The following is a 9990-nucleotide window of genomic DNA, read 5'->3' on the forward strand; positions in this document are numbered from 1 at the left end:
TCTAATGCTTACTTGGTTATTTTAATGACATTTTGCCATTTCTATAAATAAGTCTTTTCTTTAAAAAGAGTATATTATCTTCCATTTTATTGGTGAAGACATGAACCTGCTGGGGCTTTAATGCAGACTTAAAGATCAGTAAGACTTTCTGTCCTCTTATAATACAAAGCAAACTCCTAAAATAAGTCACTTGAGAATAGAAAGGCTTAATTTAACAACAACAAGAAAAAGAAGTAGAAGAAAATGAAGGGAAAAAGAAAAAAATGAAGAACCAAAAATAATCAGTAAGTATATGCATTGGTTCTACTATAATTCTTAACAAAACTTTTAATAAATGATAAATTAAAATATAAATCTGAGCCCAGAATCACAATTTACATAAACTAATTTTATTATTTGATTGCACAAATAGAAGAATCTTTTCATCACTGAATTTATTGGGCTTTTTCCTACTGAAAAAATTTTTCAACTACACATTAGCTACAATAAATAGCTAAGGTGATTTAGTAACAGCTAAGTAAGTACATATTTACTATTTTCTTATTCCATTTTTCCTACTAGAAGTTTATCACATCTGCCATGGTATGGTGGTACATTTCTGTAATCCTAACACTTGGGAGGTAGAAAAAGGAGGATCAGTAGTTCAAGGTCAGCCTTGGCTACACAGCCAGTATGAGGTAAGCCTTGGCTATATGAGACCCTGTCTCTAAATAAATAAATAAATAAATATGAAAAGGAAAAGATAATAGTAACATAATGTGGTAGATGTTCTTCCTTTAAAAATAAACCACTTACTGTATTAACCAGTGCTTTTCATTCCCTCCTTAAAACATAGTTCACAGTGTTTTGGTTCCTGGTAGCTAGCAGACTAGCCTTGAGTGAGCTTATGCCTAAATCTCCTTCAAAATCATCATACAGTTTGGTCTTTATACCACTGGAATGACTGGCTTCATTGTAACGACTATCATTTATTTACAATCTCTTACTGCCACAGCAGTCCATGTCACCGATATTCTTGAGTTCTGTTTGCTTGATTCTTTGCTTTGTTTTCTAACAATGGCCAGTAAAATAAATAATTGCATCAGGATAAAAATAGAAATTTTTGGAAAAGTGGCATAAATATGTCTATCTAAACACTAATTTTTCTAATGTAATTACTTCCTTATCATAGGTCTCACCGTATGCATTCGTGGCATTAAGGTGAGATTGCATATGTTCTATACCTTGTATCTGTTGCTCTATTTGAATAAAATAGTGTGAGATAACTACCCTCGACTAAAATGTTGCAGAATAAAACTCACATCTCCCCTAAATTTGTAACTCCAGCTGAGGCACCCCTCTACTAACTAGGAAGGGAGCGCTGACTATGCAGGAGTCAGAAGCTGATCCGCAGTACTCCAAACTGGTGATAAATGCCTTCTGTTTAAACTTAAGCTGCCGCATTTGAGATATATTGTGTCGGCGCCCTGAGCCAAGGAAGACAGTCGGGAACTGCATACTCACTGTCTGTTATCATTGAGAGTTACACTTCTGTAAAAGCGTGCATTCAATTTTATCCTCACTGCTTTTTACAGTCAGGATCCAAAACTGAAATAGTTTAAAAAATATTTTCTGTACCTGAATCTTCAGTCATAAATAATGACACAAAGGTTTCTAGAGATTTTACTAAAGGGAGTTTTAAGATAAGCCAACCTAAGGAAGCTCGGAACAGGGCTGCTGGGAAGTCATTGTCTTCGGTGATTTCACCACTGGTGAGTTACCCATGATCCCACTGATAGCTGCACACCCATGCCCATGTGAGTAACCTTGGTTAAACTTGAGTCACAAAGGAAAAACAAAATGAAAGAGAAATCAAAGCAGGGTGGAGACTTGGTGTCAGGAAGTTTAGTGAGTAGGCAGATGAGAGTGTAGATGAATGAAAGTGACCAGAATGTAATATGTATATAATATAAAATACATATAAAATACATAACACACACATATGAATATATATATGTGTGTGTGTGTGTCCATGAAAGTATCAGACAATATGCTAATTTTCTAAAGTAAATAGCACCTCGTATTTAAAACTCTTAGAATCAGAAGTGGTTACAATTTCAGATGTTTTTGCATTTTTGAAATATTCATATTTAACTAATGAACTGTTTAGGAAATGAAACCAAACTTAAACAAGAAGTTCATTCATGTTTAATATATTATATAGGTTATATACATGCTTGGAGGATAATTTTCATACTTTTAACAAAATGGATTTTCATTGAAGAAATCTTGGATCAAAATAATTGCTGGAACCTTTCTTAGGATATCTATGGACTCAAAGGAAAGACTGCCTAGACCACTCTCAAAAAGTAGTCATAGCAAGAAGCTGAGTGGGCACTGGGCAAAAGCTGTGTTCTGAGGAAAGACCTCGTGTTAAGATTTACCCCCAAAGCATCATGTGACCGCACCCCCCACGCAATTCTAGCTCAATCTGTTTTCAATGGATTTGTGTCTTCACGTCATACAGAAGCTAAATACCTTCATAAACAGAAACGTTTTCCACATTTTTATTTTTTCCCTGGCATGACTTTTAATAAATTGCAGAACTCGATTCCTGTCTTCCCTTGTAAACCACTCTGGTTCCAAAAGCCTGCCCAGGAATGTAGTTTTAATTTTTCATGGAATTTCTTATAAAAGACTTGGCAGAAAAAGCAACAGTATCAGAGATGAAATGTGGACACATTTGGGGTTGGTGAGTGAAAAATTTGTATCCCACTATATGACATTCTGCAACAGAAAAATGACAATAAAATGGCAAACCCTCAGTTACTGCAGTGAATGATGAGCTTACAGTAATGACATTAGATAGTCATTATTATGAGGATACGTCATAGAGCCTACAGTAATGACATTAGATAGTCGCCAGCTTCTTCCTCTACTATAATTATTATGATTAATATTGAGACTATAGCTTTTCAAAACTGACATCTATTGCCCCCACAGTACCAAACAATGATAATTACAGTGGCACCTAGTATATTTTTGAATGTTCTCTCTTGATGGCTAAAGATTACAATGGCATCTGTCCAGAGTTTTTAGTTACTTACAATGCACTCAAGAAATCTGGGAGACACTTAGTTGCAGAATCTGTAAACAGGGAATTCTGAAGCCTCTATGGGTTGAAGAACCCTTACCTGAACAATCTGGGGGCAACAAGGACTGTAGAACTTGGAGATTATTAGATCTGAGATCTCTTTTTTTTTCTTTTTATTATTATTATTACAAATTTTCACCTCCTCCCCTCCTCCCATTTCCCTCCCCATCCCACCCCCTGTTCCCCTTTCTTCTCCCTCTCCAGTCCAAAGAGCAGTCAGGGTTCCCTGCCCTGTGGGAAGTCCAAAGTCCTCCCCTCTCCATCCACATCTAGGAAGGTGAGCATCCAAACAGACTAGGTTCCCACAAAGCCAGTACATGCGGTAGAATCAAAACCCAGTGCCATTGTCCTCGGCTTCTCAGTCAGCCCTCCATGTAAGCCACGTTCAGAGAGTCTGGTTTCATCACATGCTCCATCAGACCCAGTCCCAAATCTAGGCATGAAATTCTCCTTTATGTTTCCAATTCACTTCCCATGAAGAGCATGAAAGAGATTCTATATAATGTTTTTAAATTATTTGTGGCCAAAACAAGTTTTTAAGGTGTTGGAATATTCTGCTTATGTTGTCACGTCAACACTCAAAAGCTTCTGGATCCTGAGGGTTGAGAACAAAGCACACAAAGTGCTTGCTGATTATAGACGAAGCCTGGACTCAATACCAGCGCTACAAGGGAGAACTGAGTGTGTTTTTTCATATGAGGGACAATCAACCTATATAATCCAGACTACTGCAAATACAAATGCTGTCCCCATGCTTTCTCAGCTTTCAGTGTAATACTGTGAAAATGCAGCAGTGGATTGGTACAGGTGCTTGGATTTTGGTGTGACTCGGGCTCTCCAAGCATTCGAGATGAGATCGGAACAGAGAGACACCGCCTTCAGCGCTTCTCGTCGCTTCACTCCAGTAAGTCTTCTTGTATCCAAATCTCCACCACAAAGGACCATTTTAAAGATCAGATGACCCGGGCTAAGCATGGCTTTCCATTGATGGCAGCGGTGGCCTTCTGACTAGCTCTCTCAATGACAGAAACAGGCTCACATGGGTAGAACTGAGAACAGGCAAAGAAAATTGAAGTATTGCACTCAAATGATCTACCTTTACGTACATAAAGTCCTTGAAATGCGGGAATTCTGACATTTTAAAGCCATGAATACGGAAGACTGTGATTGTTTAAAGGAAATCCTGGATGGAATTTTGAAAATTATCTTAGTTGCATCTTTCACAACTTCTTAAGGGATCTGATGCTACAATTTCTTAGAACCTACAACAAACTCTGGAAACAATTCTTTGTGTTTGCTAATGAACATGGGAAAAAATTTTACACATACGGTATAATTTGGCTTGATACTTCTCTCGCTTTTGGCTTGAACCAAAGTTTGGTCTGGAGAATGGAATATCTCAGTATTAATAAACAGCCCTAAAGGATTTTGATCTCTACACACACAAACACACACACACACACAGCCTACAATCATGAAGAAACCTGCAAAGAAACATGTGCATAATCATAAGCCAATGCTATTTTCTGGGAAAATGTTTAAATGGAATATTTAATAATAGGTAATTGAAAATGTCATGTTTCTGTTCGACAGAAGAAATGATGCAACCTCACTCCCAACACACTACTCTGGAAATTTCTCTCCACTGGCGGAGAAACTGATATCTTCATTGCAAATTCTAGCTATGATTTTTTTAACTGCTTGTGATGTTTACACCAAAGTAAAGAAATTACTGTCCACAGTAGAATTGTACTCTGATACATTTTCATTTGTAATATTTTATAGACTTATTGACATGTAGATACATGTCCTAAATATCATTAGCGTTGGGATAACAAGATAATTAACTTATTCCCACATGTCAACTGTGGTACTTTGTAAGCGAAATGCGGTGTTTCCCTAGAGGTATTGGATTTCTTGGTTTGGCTATGGCTGATTGACGTTCCAACTTCTATGCTGTCTTGCAAGGGTCCTCCTTTTGTGAAACTTGGCTCTCACTTCAGGCTGCTGTCTCTCATGCTCCTTTCGATGCAGCTGCATTTCTGGCCTCCTTACAGCAGCTCACTCAATTAAACAGGCATCCATTTATGATTAATAGATCTATTGTTGTTTGTTTATTTCCAGTTTTTATTTACTACTGAGACAGTGATGATGGAAATTTTTCCTATAAAAATATGTACATTATGACTAATATATTAGAAAAAATCTGCACATTACCATTCTCTACATTCCCTTTAATGTAATTCCCAAGAGCTGAGGTTGGTACACACTAGAACCTAAGTTCAACTCCAGCACTAAAAAGCAATAGGAAAAAAAGAAAGAAAGAAAAGGAAAGGGTAAGACACTATAGTCTCCTAATGTTACATCACTTTTTAAGTGTGCATGCAACATTTTTGCTGTTTATTTAAAATGTGGATAAATATTATGAATTAGAATGTGCAAAAACATGTTTAATATAATTAGTTTTTCTAGAATTATTGATTTGTATTATTATGTCATTTTAAACTACTTTTCATGCTGTCTCGCAGTTATCCTTTTCCTTTCAGAACATATTTCCATAAAATATTCAGCATAAATATCCTTATGGACACAAGATTACTGTTAAAGGCATGGCATTCCAGAAAATCAGGTCACACATACACAAGACAATGCTAAATGCCCATGAACTGTTTATTATTAACCTATTGGAAAGGGCCTGTGCAGTATCAAGATAAAGACACAATCAAAATGCATAGTTTAAATGAATTTGGTTCCCCTCAAATAACTTAGTTGAAAATTTTCTGAAATAAGAGATTAACAAATTATTCAAGAATAAGTATCAATTAAATAAGAGATTTAGAAAGTACTATATTTTCTCCTGCTATTTTTTCTTTAACACAAAATTAAGTTTTTCCATGTGTTCTCTTAAATTATTTATTTTAGACATTAATTTGTTTAGAAATATTTAAGTAGGTGAGGGGCAAAAGGAGTCAGTCAGGCAAACAAGTTTGTCACTCTGTAATTAATGGTTAAAATAAATGTTAAGGGTTCACTAAAGTTCCTCCTTTACTTTTTATTCATTTAAAATTGTCCATAATAAGATGCTATAGGAAAAGAACAGTCATACAACTCCTGATGTTAAAGAATTTGTATCAGAAACTTTGCCTGTAATAAAATATCTTTGTTTTCTAATAGAAAGAAAAGGAATGGATTTGAGTCTGTGTGTGTGTAGGGGGGTGGGGTGAGTATCTGGAAGAAGTGGCGGGGGAGAAGCTGTGACCAGATTATTAAGTGTGAAAAAAAAACTATTTTCAATTTAAAAAAATATAGAAGCTGAGGAAAATATATAAAATCATAGTTCTAAGATATTAAACAAAGACATCAGAGGACTGTAATCCAGCGAAGAAGGATAAAAATATGAACACACCAAACATTCTCATTGCCCTTTGGAGCCACTTTCGCAGTAGCAATGTGTGGAGTATAGACCCTGAGTTAAGAAGCCATTCTATATATAGTTCTGAAAGATTAAGTTGACTAGAATACATTGAGGCAAGGCACTGTGGACAAATGAACTTCAGAGATTTACACAGGGTCTCAACTACACAGTTTTTAAATACTATATACATACATAGACTGGAAATACTTGGGGGTTGGAGAAGTTGCTTAATGGTATATCACTTGCCAAAGATGCCCAAAGCCCAGGGACTGAATCCCAGCCCTGTGTGCAATTTTTAAAATAAATGCGTAAATAAATCCATAGGAATGGTATTGTTTAAAACGCATGTACACACAGGAGCACGCGCGCACACACACACACACACACATTCTGGAACATTCTCTTGAGATCCTGAAATTCTCAACTAGTTCAAAGCTGACATCAGAAAAAAACAGATATAGTAAAATTACTGATTAACAAAAAAAGCATCTAAAACTCAAACTGCTTTAGAAATCACATAATGACATTTTAAAACAAGATCTAAACCTCCATGAAGACAATACAATGTATATTGACAATAACTTATATTCAGCATCACATATAATGTTTTTAGTCTTGCAAAGAATATGTAGATAGGTGAAATATTAGTCATTAGTCACAGACCCAGAAATAACAGAGGTTTTATAATTTGGAGAAATTTATATTGAAACAATTATCACAAATCGATTAGAAGGGAAACCATGAGCACAACTGAAAAGAAAACTGAAAATTACCCTTACAGAAAACAAAGTGGCATTTCTAAAGTGAGAGTATACAACAGTTGTAAAAGAGTTCATTGAATTGGATTTGCAGCATATGCCACATTGGCTTAGAAATATTAGAGAATTAAAAAAAATGCAACAAACTGAAGCATAGAAAAAAATTAAAGTCAGTGAGTGGTAAACAGTGGAGGCAAGAGAACCCACAGGATAAAACTAAGCTATCTAACATGTGTGAGATTCTGAGGACAAGAAAGCAAGGGTGGGGACAGAAGAGCATTTCCTTAAAAATATCAAAAAAAATTCCAATTTTGATTAGAACTGAAATTTGAAAGCATTGTATTCCTTGAATGGCACTTGTGACCACAATGTTGAAGAAAATATTTCCTATATAGGTATCAAAAGAGAAAATTATATCCAGAATAGGTAAAGAGAACCCTCGTGTTAAAAAATAAATGAAATAATAAAGCAAACAATAACCGAGAAAAAGAAGTAACTGGATTCTTCCTTCTAAAAGGGACTAAAGACAGCCAACACTCAGTACTTCATAAAGGAATGCTCAGCAGCACCAGCAGTGAAGACTAACATGGCAGCACACAGGTCAACTCTACAAGGAGACAGCGAGTGTTGGTGAGGGTGTTGACCATCTGGAACTCTTGGACAATATCGCTGAGTATGGCAAGAGGTAGATGCCACTTTGAAAATCAGCTTGGCAGATGTTAAAATGTTAAATACTCAGTAGGCATATGATCCAACAACTTTATTATCTATCCAAGAAAACTAAGACCATAGATAAACTGTGTTATAGCCATCATACAATTACAAATTATGCAAAAGAATGCAGAAAGCACTGATTTTCACAAGAATGAATTGTAGTATCAAAAACGGCATGCTTGTAGCAAGAAGCCAGACAAAGAAAACACATCTGGATGCTCACACAGAAGATATTCCAAGGAAGTCAAAACTAATCTAAGGTTGCAGTAAGACCTATCACTGCCTGAAGAGAGGGGGTTAATTTCAGAGCATGGATAACTTTCTCAAATAATGGAAATGTTCTACATATTAATTAGTATGGCAGTTACATGAATCAAACACATCAAGCAGTTTTAATAGCTGTGCTTTATTTCGGGTCAATTACTACACAATAAATTTGACTTTTCAAAAAAGCGTCTTTCATGTTTATTCTACCTTCTTCATTTTAGCTCTCTCCATCAGCGTAGTAATGACCTGAGCTAAGCAACTGTAATGTACCTCATTTCCTCCTGTGAATATCTTCTCTGTGCTTGCCCTGGTTTCTGTCTCTCTGTCTTTTTATCTATCTATCTGTCTGTCTGTCTATCTATCTATCTATCTATCTATCTATCTATCTATCTTCTATCTATCTATCTATCTATGAATCTATCTATCTTCTATCTATCTATCTATCTATCTATCTATCTATCTATCTATCACAAGACCTTGTGTACAATGGTCAAACACACTATTACTGAGCTACACCCACAATTTCCTGATTTTACTCTTGACTTGTCACTGTCTGCAAACCAGAAAAATAATCCTTACAGCATACTACTCTACAAATGGCAAGGTATGAGTCATAAGGTCAAAACTAGAAATTCAACACAGTGAAACAGAAAATAAAGTATCAGAGTATTCTAGGCCTAATAAAGTTGTTTATATTTAAACTAAAGCACTAAGGTGTATGCGTGTGTTTGTGTATGTGTGCTGTAAGCTTCTTTGCTGATACTATGCTCTTAACCCACAAGGTTGCCTGAAGGTCTCTTTCTGAAATATAATCTAGATTATGTAGTCATGCCTGCAGATGCCAGAAGAGGGCGCTAGATACACTGGACCTGGAATTACAGATAGCTGTGCATCCTCAATATGGGTTCTGGGAACTGAACTCAAGTTGTCTGTAAGAGCCGTATGTCTTCTTAACCACTGAGACATCTCCCAGTCCCTATCTTTTAAATGAGTTAAATGTATCAGAATTATATTGAGGGACAAAGATGGGGGGAAATTCACAAAAAAGTACAAAATAATTGCTCAAGAATCTTAAAACTAAAATATAAATGATATTATATATTCACAAGGTGAAAATAAAGGCCAATAAATGTCTGCTACCATAAAACAGGAAATGACAGATGCAGAAAAACCAGTATGGTGATCAGAAATTCATGTGGATTTGTAATTTAAAAGTGTCCTTAAATGCCGAATAAAGTTGCATAAAAGAATATCATATAAAGTAGTAGACTCTCTTGCTCTCCACTTATCCCAAGCATCTGTTTTTCTCTGATGCCCTCCTTATGACTAAACATGTTGACCGAGGTTTCTATCCTGCCCAGTCCTGCAGCTGTTTAGTCCCAAATAAATACACTGAGGTCTACATTAATATAAACTGATTGGCCTGTAAGCTCAGGCTTCTTACTAATTAATTCTTACATCTTACATTAACTCATTATTCTTAATCTGTGTTAGCCACATGGCTTGGTAACTTTTTTGGCAAGGCAGTCACATCTAGTGTCCTTTGCATCTGGGTCACAACTGCAGACTGAAACTTCCCTCTTCCCAGAATTCTTGTTGCCCTGCCTTTACTTCCTGCCTGGTTGCCCCTCCTCTACTTCCTGCCTGGCTACTGGCCAATCAGTGTTTTATTAAAAATAATACAAGTGACAGGATAAAAGACC

Source organism: Arvicola amphibius, chromosome 8 (genome assembly GCF_903992535.2).
Source record: "Arvicola amphibius chromosome 8, mArvAmp1.2, whole genome shotgun sequence".
Classification (NCBI taxonomy): domain Eukaryota; kingdom Metazoa; phylum Chordata; class Mammalia; order Rodentia; family Cricetidae; genus Arvicola; species Arvicola amphibius.